Here is a 12956-nt window from a genome sequence, read left to right on the forward strand (position 1 = left end):
GTAGAGAGTTGGGCCAGGAGAGAGGGGACAAGTGTCATGTCCTTGCATAGGCAGAAGTAGAGAAGTCTTGGAAAGGAGTCAGAGAATACAGATTCAGGAAGTTGGTAGATTTGTTAGTGAGAAGAATTCTCTTCTGATTTTGTTTTCCAGTGAAATAAGAACAAAGGTCATCAGCTGAGAGTGGGAAAAGATGAGAAAGAGTCATCTCGTAGAGGGGGATTGCAGAGTGACTAGGGAGCTACTCAGACGATACTGAGGGCCTACGTGAGGTTTGTGGTCATTAACATAAGGCAGGACTCGTCAGAATAATTCCCTGTTTTCCTCTACCCTCATCCCGTGGCTTGGGTTTGGGAGCAGAGTAGGCAAGGAGCTGAGTTTAAATAGTGCTGAGATTTAGCCAAACTAGTGTAACAAATGGAGACAGGGTTAAGTAGTGGAGGGAGCATGGATGCAAGTGAGCAGAAGGATGGGCCAGGGATTCAAGATTCAAGGGAATCTAAGGATGTAAGTGAGGACAGTGGGTGACGGGAGTGGATGTGAAGAAGATGGTAGTGTCAGTGGATTAGAGATCCTGAAGGGGTCTAAGAAATGTTGGAGGTAGTTATCCTGGGGAACGATCTAGGGAATGACCTTGCGAGTGGGTGGATAAGGTGGGATAGAAGAAATGATGTCAACAAGGATATAAAATGACTGAACGGCCAGAACATAGGGTAGGCTGTTTTTGTGGTTGTGATGGTGGTGACTGAGAGACAGTGAGACATCTTAACATCTTCATGAATCAGGGGCAGCAGCTGGGAGGTTGTAGATGGCTGCAGTGAGAGGGGGTAGCAGGCGGTATCTCAGTGAATCCTTCCTCAAGGACCTGCAGAATTGCAGCACTAGGAAGCCCTGGTTCCCGTCACCCCCTTGAAATCTCCTCATGCCTTTCTTCAGTCTGTTCTCCTGACAACCTTCCAGAGTTGGATTTAGCTGTGAAATCTGAGTCCAACTTGATAAACTTCCAAAGTTGGATTACCTGTGAAATCTGAGTCTAACTTGCCTAAGAGATTTGTCTTTAAGTTTGTAGAGCCTGCCACTTCTCAAAACTCAGAGGCAACTAGAGAGCCTTGAGCAAGATCATCGAGAGCCAAGTGGGACACTTTCTGAAGAGTTTGGGTGAGTTCCACCACGGGAAAGATCCTGGGATTCCTCTGCAGTGTAGACCAGGTGAATGGAGAGGGGACTTGTTATCACCAGGGACTCAAGGGGGTGAGTCTAGATCCTCGAAGGGTCAAATAGACAACACCCTGTTGAAACCATGCAGAGCCCTGCCCACATGAGGAGGCACTGTGCTCCCCTGGACAGCCTATCCTGGCCCCAAAATCAAAGCCTTTGCTCTTTCTCCAAGAGCTCCTGAGTGTTGGAAACCGTCCTCCCACGTCAAGCTTCCTTTCCCATCCTGACGTCCCCAAACGTCAGATGTCAGCCTGGAAGACCACGTGTCAGCCAGGTGAACTGGACCTGGGCCATCTTCAGAAGATCAAAGCTTTAAAGAGCCCTGGTTGAATTTGTGACCCCTGTGTGGCTTTGGCCATGAAGCTGAGGCTGACCATTCCTGAGGCTTGTCAATGGGAAAGTCCCCAGATCTTCCTGAGGGAAAAATGGATAGCATCCAGACAATCAACCTTGGAGGGAGCAGGAGTAATTAATGGACTTAGGATGGGGTCCATGTGTGAAGTGACAAATGGGACAAGTGGAATGTCAGACCTGGTCTTTGTTAAGAATGAAAGGTTATGGTCTATGGCCAGATAAGATGTTAGAAATAAAATTCAGGTCAATGTATTTTTCAGTTGTAGCTGTATGGTAATTTGGAAGTTAGCGTAGAAGTAGGAGAAAAGCGCGCACTGAGCGTGGGGCCTGCTGACTCATGCTCTCCTGGGCTGGAGAGGACAGGTAAGGGAAACCCATCTCCATTTCCACGCCATGCCTCAGGAGATCCTTGTGTGGAGGAGAGGATGGTCCTATCAGCTCTTACTCTCAGGCTGTAATTTGTCAATGGGATTGGGCTCCAAGGTTGACAGGCAGGGCCTGGATTGGGGTGGGAGAAGGGAGGGGTGCGGGGGAGAGTTCAGACACCTCCACCCTCACCCATTCCTGTGGGCTCCTTTGCTCAGAAAGAAGTGGTGCTTGGGGATTACCAGCCCTGAATCCCCATCTGAAAGAGATGACTCAGATCTTGTAGAAAGACACGCATACCCATCCCCGTATAGGCGTATCCTCGAATCCACAAACCCAGAGTTGTAGTTTTTCTCACTCAGACACAAGCAGCAGCTGAGGAACCTCCACTTGCTCAGTTACCTGAAGCCTGGGGGAGAGAGAAGAGCCTCACTATATGGAGAGAATGTTTTGAACCCCAAACACCAGAGTTTGTTAAAAAACGCAGATCAGTGGAGACGCCATTTGATAAATAAAGGCTCCCCAAATCGTGTGCCTCCCACTGCTTTTGGAGAGTTATGTGCCTATTTACAACACTCAGCTCCAGGCTCAGCACCCAGGGGGCTTGGGGAATGAGTCTGAGGGCCCCGGGTGGGGAGCTCTGCTCAGCTGGGCTGGTCTTGGTCATGCCTAACTTTAGCCTAGTTACCCAGAGTCCTCAGGGCCAAGGGTCTGGCCTTGTTCTGCAGCCTGACTTTCCTGTCCCAAACCCCCGTCTTGGCCCCTGGCACACACTGTCATATCACCTGATGCCAATCATCTGCTTTCCTGACCACCGGCCCCCCAACACACACACATACACACACACACACATACTCTCTATCTGCCTGTTCCGGCTTGGACCAACTTACTATACTTCAGATTGTGTTAAGATCTTGCCTTCTGCTCCCCAAATATCTTGCCTCCTTTTTTCCTGGTTGGCTGACCTCCTTTTACAGAGATACCTTCTGGTCTCAGGTCCCTACACAAGCCTGTGTGTGGAATGGTAGACAGTTGACTGTCCTGCCATGTTTAGATCTTTAGGTAAGGTCTCTTCTGTCAGCCATGAGATGTAAGAATGAGAGATTTTAATTTAGTGACGTCTCAGTATTTTACTCTCGTGTTAGCTACCGCATGTGTGTTCTTGAGGAACTTTCTTTAGCTTGTTTGCTCCATTACGTAAGTGACCACAGAAAAATTTGAATTCTCTCTTCTCTTTTGGCTTGACTCTCACTCATGTTACCTAGAGGGCATTTATAGGATAAGTTCTGTGGGGCACTAAAGAAGCATGGGGTCTCTGGGCTCCTCACTGGCCAGACAACAGAGTGAGTGCAGATTCTGAAGTCCCAGCTGGGGAAGAAGATTTAACTGTGGAACAGAGTATTCAAATTCTGGAAAGTTCAAGACATTTTGTCACCTACTAGTTACCCCAAGGAACTCAAGGGTGGTTTTGGATATGTTAACTGTTTTTCCAAATTGTTCTTTTCCCTCTTGTTATGTTAAGGAGATGCAATCACCAACCACCTTGAACCAGACCAAGCCTCACAAGAGCTATGCCTCTGACCTCTGCCTTATTTTTAATGCTAAGATCTCTCCAGGTTACCATAACCTGCAGTGTATGTGGAAGCATGTTTTCCAAGCAAATACCCTCCGCTCCCTTTTGAATATTCATTTCCCCATCCCAAATAAATGTTCCTGCCTCCCTTTGATGGGGGATGCCACGACTCTGAAAATGATTCCTCGTGTTCTCCTATTTGCCTCAAATATACCTTGCTTCGTGAGACAACTACTTCTGGTGTAGTGTCTGATTTAACTCGCCAGGAGGGAACTCACTTTGGTTTCGATAACAACATGATTACGGAATCTAACAGTGGTCTCTTGGGTCAGGCTAGCCGCACATCAATTCCCTCAGGTATAGAAGTAGACATTTTAATAGCACCTATCGGAATTATCAAAACAATTAAGCGGTGTGATGTGTGGGGTGAGTACCACTCCATAGTCGTTCCTTTCTTTTCTCTTTCTGCTCCTAGTGGAATTTGCTATCCATGGCACTGTTGATACGTAATCCTGAAAATAAAAGCCTTAAGACACCTTAGATGATTTTGTGCACGAAGCAGCCTTGCCGCCACTACAATCAGAGATGAAAGCTCCGCCATCTTGGCTCTTCCTCTGGCAGCTGTTCCCAGGTCTGTCCGGGTGGGGGAGAGCTTTCCTGGCCTTCCTCAGAACCATCATTTGTGCAGTGTCCCCAGGGCTGCGAACAGCAAGGAGATGAGGGAAAGCAAGCAACATCTGGTGCTAAACAAATATCATGATCTTACAAACGACTCGTCTCTGGGATAATGATTCTTGCATAGGTAGAACAGAGGGAAGTCAATGCCAGGACCCGGTACTCGAGAATAAACACCTGAAAGGCACTCAGAGGCCTTCCTGACAGCTCTACTGTGTCTACAGTTAAATTCCATTCTGTAAAAAAGAGGAAGTGCTGGTGTTCATAGCTCTCAGTCTCACCACACAGAAAGCCCATCTCTTGCTCTCTCTTTTGCAAAGCAGAATTCAGCAAACAGAGAAGCATGATAATGGGCCAGTGTTTGGGGTGCTGCCTAGTGGAGGGTGAGCTTGAATGAACCCCGTGAGCATCTCCTGCCTCGCTCCCTCGCCCCCAGCCGAGATCATTTCTGTTGTGCCGTTGCTGGTGCAGTTGGGAGCTCCTGAGATGTTCTGAAGCATCAAACAGAGAGTGATGTATGTAAATGACTAAGACACATGCTTTGTGCCCTGCCTGGTTATTCTGGGTGTTATACCCCCAAAGAAGAAAAATGTTAATGAAGCATTCAACTATAACATTTGAGTGACTCCAATTAAGCTGCGATGGGAATGGCCTTGGGCCAAATGGTGATGGAGAACTTTGTTTTTGGAATCCACTTGTTATATCCTCTCTCCTCTTCACATGCTTTTTTCTCTCTCAACTGAAATCCATCACCCAGCCACATGTGAGGCACCTGGTCACCTCGTGCTGCCCCAGACCATCAGGGATCCTCTCTGTAAGGTCCCAGACAAGCCTGCTGCCACCATGACACAAATAAAAGGGTGCACACTGACAGCCATAGATGTGTTTGGCTTGTCTTGCATAGTGTTTTGAGAAAAAATCAATCATTTGCAGCATTTAAGAGATTTCATATAAATATCTAAATTCTCAGCTTCTCTGAAAAGAAAACAAAAACAAACCTGAAAGATTTGGCAACACTGGGTTAATATTTTTACTTTAGCAATAGTTGGCTGGAGTTGAGCAGTGGCTGCTCTTTTTATGCCTTCTTCTTTTTTTTTTTTGGTGAGGAAGATTGGCCCTAAGCTAACATCTGTTGCCAATCTTCCTCTTTTTTTCTCCCCAAAGCCCCAGTACGTAGTTGTATATCTTAGTTGTAAGTCCTTCTAGTTCTTCTATGTGGAGTGCTGCCACAGCATGGCCTGATGAGTGGTGTGTAGGTCTGTGCCCAGGATCCGAACCGGTGAACCCTGGGCCGCTGAAGCAGAGCCCATGAACTTAACCACTTTGCCACCAGGCCAGCCCCCTGGACAGACTTCATGAAATGAAAGAGAAATTTGAGCTATGATTCAGGGCAAGAAGGTTCTAGAAGGATGGACAAGCAAACCCAAAGACACAGGGAGGAGCATGTGAACATGGCACTTTAGCATTAATGTCACCATAAGACAAGGAATTCATCTATGGAAGGCTTTCTTCCTGTGGTCCTCGGAGGACTGTGATGTGCCTGTGAGGGACCTGGGCAAGGGAGAAGGCTTTCCTCCAACGTGACTAACATCAAGCCTGAGGCCAAGCTCTCTGTGCTTGGTTTTTGTGCAATTGGTTACGTGGTTTCTTCTTCATGGTCAACATGGGAATCATTTCACCTATCTCCTTCCTCCCTCACAGAACATGAGCGGTGTCTCTAAATGCTTCTAGTTTCTCAGAAGAGGGGGAAAAAAAGAAAACAAGAAAAGTACAAGAATAAGAGTTATTTCTATTTATTTTGTTCATTAAGTGAACAAATGAACACACAGCTGGAAAGTCCTGGGTGACTAAGAAGTAGCCCAAAGGGAAAAACCTAATGGGGAAATTTTATTAAAAAACATGATTTACATAGCCACGCTTTGGGCTTCCCTCTCAGCCTCCCCGTGGTTCTCAAGCCCCATGAGCGAGCAGGCAGTGATGCTGGGGGAGCATGAGTGGTGGAGGGTGTATACAAAGATCCTATCGGCTCCCGACTTAGGGCTGTTTGGGGGCTGAGCGTCAGAAGGAGCTTCCCACCAAGCTTAGCTCTTGACAGGGCTCAACAGCGGGGAGCTGTGGTGGTAGATTTGTTGGCAGGACTAATTCAAGTGCATTCTTTTCTCTCAAGAACTCTTCTCTGGAAAGGAGGCCCAGAAGGCACCCTTGGGACAAAGGGGAACCCCGCCTTCCCCTTTTTAGGACTTCCCCATCCGTCAGGTCAGTCAACCCAAGAGGCGAGGGGCTGGGTGGAGAGACGAGTGCACAGGGCAGTACCACGGTTTTGTCCCCCATCCACCAACAGCAGTCACCAGGTGACCCATTCCTACTCACTCATGAGCACCTTTGCTCATCTCATTTGTGACGGGCTCAGCATTTGATAGGTGTCTGAAGACGATACCAAAAAATGTGTTCACTGGCCTCTCCTGCGGGACTTTTCCTTAAATGGCATGCCTCACTCTCATTTCCTTTTTCTCCCTATCCAGTCTCTGCCGTCCCTGAATGCTCTTCTTGCTGATTCCTTCCCTCCTGTAACAAAACTGCCCCAGCCTCTGTATGCCACACCCCTTCCCAGCCTCAGAGCTTCGGAGGGAAACGTGTAGAACTGAGAGACAGAACAAGGCACATTTCAAGGAACCAGAGTCCTCCATGTAAACCTCTTGAGAACACTTTCTTCCTGTGCACAACTTGCACGCTGCTTAGCGAATGGTTAAGACTGAACTCAAACTTCCTTCTCTCCACGTCCATCCCCGCCGTGGCCTTGCCCTGAGAGGGGTAGGCAAGGAGAACTAATGTAACGTTCTAGAGCTTTCTCCTCCCCTGAGTTCTAAATGTTGTGGCTTGCTCCACCAGCACGATCTCTGTGAGAAATACAACAACAAAGCCACAGTCCCGACCTAAGGCAGAAGAAGCAGGGAGGGGCTGAGGGGCAGCAGAAGCTGCGAGGGCGGCGCTTATCTGTGTGTCTTGCCCAAGGTTGTTGAATGCTGGCTATTGGCAGTGAGAATGTGGAACCACAGTGTTTCCTAATGATGTAGGGTTTTTCTCTTTTTAAAGTAACAGAGCAGAAAGATGTGAACTGACAGCTAGTGGTTTCAGAAAGGCAATAAACACTTCCTTTGTATTCATTTTTCTTTCTTGCTTTCTTTTTTTCTTTTTTTGGTGAGGAAGACTGGGCCTGAGCTAACATCTGTTGCCAATCTTCCTCTTTTTGCTTGAGGAAGATTGTCGCTGAGCTAACATCTGTGCCAATCTTCCTCTATTTTGTATGTGGGACGCCCCCACAGCGTGGTATGATGAGCGGTGCATAGGTCCGTGCCAGGGATCCAAACCTGCAAACCCTGTGCTGCCGAAGTGGAGTGCAAACTTAACCACTATGCCACTGGGCTGGCCCCTTGTATTTCTTTTTCTTTCCCTTTTGCAGTGAAAGTGAAGATCAGTCTATCTGTAACCCCCTCTCACTTGTTCAAGGAGGCCCCCAAGGTAGTACCTGGAGCTGTGGCTCTCCCCCGTCCACGGCCACTTCAGCTCCAGGCTGTGAAGTTTTTTTATAGTAAAAAAACTGTGGCCTGTGGTTAACCTGAGAATGTTTCATAAGGAGTGGCCTTCTCAGAAATACGCTCATATCTCAGTATGAGGGAGTATTGAGAAGATGAGCAAGAATATGGTAAGGGTGACAATATGCTTGGGTACTTCAGTGGGTTATGAAGAAGTTGCTGTGAAGTTGTATTATTAGGCTATTAAACAACAGATTGGCTACTTCTATTTTCAGCATTATGGTTTGCTCTGTAATACAAAAAAACACCTTTTACAAATTTCTAGAAATGACAATTAAAGTCTAACAGATGTCTAGCTGTACCTGCAAAGAGTCAGAGCAATCTGGAGGATCAAAAGAAAGAAAGAGCTGTGAAGCAGCGCAAGCTGACCCTGGAGCTGGGGGCGGGGCAGGGGCAGGGCGGGGCCGCAGGGCGGGGCCCCAGGGTGCCCCTCTGGAAGAGCAGTTTCCTGGGCTTGGGGATCAGCTGGGGAATCGAGGGGTTTAGGTTTCAACAACCAGCAGGCACACAAGAGGACGCCTGGGCCCCAGGAGAGCAGAAATGTGGAACTGAGACCCCCAGTGTGAGGATGAACTAAAAACAATTGTCGACTCACACAGCAGGGTGACAAGGAAGCTTGTTTTTTTTTTTTTTTTCACAAACAAAAGCCTCTCCTTAAAATTCATAATCACGGCGGTGCCCTCAGATGGATATGATATTTAAGTTTACATTACTGGTGTGGTCTAGCACACACCCTACCGAGAGATTAACATGAAATGCTGTCACAGGCTGGTAGTACTTTTGGGGCACCTGGTTGAAACAACACAAAACCTCTCTGGGAGGCTACACCCTCAGCCCAGACCCTCCAGGAGTTCGCCCCCACGTGACGCCCCAACTGAAGATTAATTTGCGATGAAAAATTACAAAACACTTGAAAAAACAATCCATCAAAAACAAGACTTGGTAAACAAAACAAAACAAAACAAAAATCAATATTAAAACCCTAAGAACTTCAGATAACATAATTATCAGGAGATTATAAAATAAACATTTAAAATTATGTCAGGGGCTGGCTCCGTGGCCGAGTGGTTAAGTTGGCATGCTCCACTGCGGTGGCCCAGGGTTCGGATCCTGGGCGTGGACATGGCACCGCTCGTCAGGCCACGTTGAGGCGGCATCCCACATCCCACAACTAGAAGGACCTGAAACTAAGATATACAACTGTGTACGGGGGAGTTTGGGGAGATAAAGCAGAAAAAATAAATAAAATAAAATAAAATTATGTCATAAGAGAAGTAATGAAGAGAAGTAATAAAGAACATAATAAAAGGAAAAGACACCATCAAAGACAACCAGACTGAGTGAAATAAAAATCAAATATAACTTCAGAAATTTAAAACATTACAATTTAAAACTTAATGTGATAATCTGAAGATGAAATATCTCTGCATAAGTAACTATTGAATGGAGAGAGAAATCTGAGGAATATTCCATGAAGAGAGAGAACACGTGGAAGAGGGCCTCACCGACATGGAGTGTGGACCGGGAGGGGCCAACACACATCTACCAGGTGTTCCAGAAGGAAACAACAGAGAGAATGGAGGTCTGGCAACATTCCAAGAGGTAATAAATGAGAATTTTCCAGAACTAACGAAAGCTATGAACCCCAGCAGGCTAAATAATACAAAATTCTCTACCAGACATGACCTCGTATAACTAAAACAGCACCAAGTACAAGGCAAGATCTTATACACACTCATAGATAAAAGACCAGCGGCCTACAAAGGAATGAGCATCAGATTGTCCAGAACTTTCAAAAGCAACAGTAGAAGCCAGAAGACAATCGAATAATCAAAGTGCTAAGAGAAAATAACCATCAACTTATGTTACAGCTAAATTATCACTTAAGAACATGGGCAAATGAACATCTGCAGACAAATGAAAAAGAACATTTATCACCAACAGATCTTTGCTGAAACAATGACTTAAGCATATGGTTCAGAAGAAAGTGACCTGAAAAGAAGCAATGAGATGTATGATATTACATAATTTGAACTAATATTTAATATATACAAAAGGACTAATTGATGAGTATGAACCAAGACGGAATGAAAGTCCTGGTCACAATAGTAGGTAAGTTGGGCAGGGGATGAGCAGAGGTCAGGCATTTCAGGGAGAAAGGTGGCAATATGATTACATTTAGACTTCATTAAATCAACTGTGCTTATGAAAGTTATCTAAAGGTACTCACTTAAGATGAGAAAGTGTATGTATAACTTTCAAACCAGCAAAGAGAACACTACTGAATATAAAAAATTTGGTCAATGTTAAATTGATGCAAGAAAGGAGAAAAAGAAACACAGAAAAATTAGGTTAAATATAAAGCATGAAACAAGATAACTGAAATAAACTCAAACAGGGCATAATTCAGAAAAAAAGAAAAACTAAATTCTTAATAAGAAAGACAGATTGCCAGTTGTATTGGACTAGAAAAATCTAACTATATGCTTTAAAAAAGACACAGAACTTAGGGACATAGAAATGTTGAATGTAAAAGTAGAGAAACTATCAGCAAAATACTAGCCCAAAGAAAGTGACGTGGCTATAGTCAGAGTAGACAAGGTTGTCTTTGAAGCAAGAAAGGAATATTAGCGGAAAAAAGGGTCACTCAATAAGGATAAAAAGAAACAATTCACTGGGAAGAGATAATTATAACTTGCAGTCACCTAAAATGTAGCATCAAGTTATATGAGGCAAGAAATTGATAACATTTCAAAGATAATTGGACAATTTCATAGTCACCGGGGGATTTCAACATATCTCTTTTAGTAATTGATAGTTTAAGATGACAAAAAGTTAGCAAGGCTGTAGACCTAAGAGCACAATGAGCAAGCTTGATCAAAGAGACCACGTGGGGAATGCGTATTCTTTCCAAGAACTCCTGACACGTTTACCAAAAGGTCACGTATTAGGCTACAAAGCATTTCTCGATAAGCCGCAAAGAATCATCAAGCCCGTCCTTGAGCATACTCCACTGCCAGACACTGGCAGCAACAATGAAAACGAAACCTCCTGTTTAGAATTCTAGGGGGAAAAAGTCTCTAATTCATAACTATAAAAGTGTCTTAATAGAGAATCTAAGAACAAATTGTTAACATTAATAAGAAAGTTCAGCAAGGGTTGCTGGCTACACAAAAGTAAATTTTTATTTACTGGCAATGAGCAACTAGAATATATATATGTGGAAATAGCCACCAAAAATATAAAGGTACTAGGAATAAATCTACCAAAAGATGTAGAAAACATTTGTGTATGAAATTTTAGTAATTCTTGAAGATGTAAATAAATGGAAAGATAATATTGATGGATTTGAAGAATCAATTTCTAAAGATGTTAATTTTCTGCAATTTATATATTGAATGTGTTCCTATTAAAATTCAAATGAGATTTTTGAGTTCACAAGTTGATTCTAATATGTATAAGATAGAGCAAAGAACCGAGAACGCCAGGACAATTTCGAAGAGGAACATCAACATATGAGAGTTGACTGACTCCACCACATAGCAGGACTTATCTATGGTTTCATTAAGTAATGAGCAGGTGTGAGATTATCACAGGGAGCGACAGAACAGAGTCTAGAAACAGGCCCACACACATATGGAAATTTGTATATAACAGAGAAGCTATTGCAAGTCAGTGGGGAAATATGGACTTTTCGCAAGCAGCATTGGAACAACTGGTTGTCCATATGGAAAAAATAAGTTGGAGCCTCCATGAAACCATATTTAAATGGATTAAAGACCTACATGTGAAAAAGCATGACTTTAAAAGTTTTGGAAGAAAATGAAGGAGAATGATTTTATAATCTCAGGGTAGGAGAAGATTTCTTAAACACAACACCAGAAGCACAAACCATAAACAAAAAGACCAATATATTTGACTACATTAAAGTATTTTTTAAAAGTCCTTTTGTACATGAAAGATATCGTAAACAAAGTGAAAAATACAAACCTTCGCCTTGGAGAAGATATTTGGCAAGCACATAACCAAGAAAGGATTTGGCCCAGAATTTATAAACGGCGCCAATGGAAAAGGCCAAATGATAGGAACAGGCAATCCTAGGAACAGGACATCCTCTAGCCTTGAGACATATGAAAAGACATCCTCTCTGAGTATTCAATGTCCATTAAACAAAAAGGAATTCATATTTCACACTCATTACATGGGTAAAAATGAAAAAAAAAATCTGACGATGCTGAGGAGTGTAAACGGGCACACACATTTTGGAGGACAAGATGGCACTATCTAAAAATGGGCCATGATTGCTGGGCCAGAGGATTTGAACATCCCCAGCTTCACGCAACATTGTTTATAACTGTGAAAAATTGGAAGAAAGTTTAAATGCCCAGGTATGGAATCTAGCAAGGGACACACGTTCTATTACGAATATATTGCATACAGATGTGTTTGATTCCTTTATTTTCTATACATATTTTTGTAGGCCTAAAAATGTCCTAATTAAAAAATTAGCATGTGAGTGTTTATGGGGAAAAGGCACTTACACATGGCTGGTGAGGCTGTCAATTGACACAACCACTTCCAAGGGTAAATTACAACGTCACCGCGATGCCATTTTTTCTAACCCCTTGAACGCACAAAGGTGGAAGTTCCATAATTCCTGTTGGCAAAGTGCTGGGAGACAGGCACCCTCGTACGCTGCAGGCGGGCATACAGATTGAGGATACCTCAGTGGAGGTAATTTTGGCATTATTTAACAAAATTGTAAATTCTCTTTGACCTAGCACAATTTCCTCTAGGTGTTTATTCCAAGAAAAGAACCACTATCAGAGCAAACGTTTATTTACATGGAAGTTCATCGTAGCAATCACAGCACTGTTTGCAATATTAATCATTAAAGAAACAATCTAACATTAACACTGTCCAGACTGGTAACACTAGACCAATAATGTCTGATGTTAATTCATTCTAATTTATGGTACCACTGTCTCATGGAATATTATGCAGCCACCAAAATGATACTGTTGAAACTTTTTAATAACGTAGAAACTCTATGTTCTGAAGCAAAGACACCAAAATGTTAACTGATGTTACCTCTGGATGGATAAGAGGTCATTACTATTTTCTTTTGATTTTTTTTTTTGTCTTTCCCCAAAATTCTGTGTGTGTGTGTGTAATTTTTA

Source organism: Equus caballus, chromosome 20 (assembly GCF_041296265.1).
Source record: "Equus caballus isolate H_3958 breed thoroughbred chromosome 20, TB-T2T, whole genome shotgun sequence".
NCBI classification, from domain to species: domain Eukaryota; kingdom Metazoa; phylum Chordata; class Mammalia; order Perissodactyla; family Equidae; genus Equus; species Equus caballus.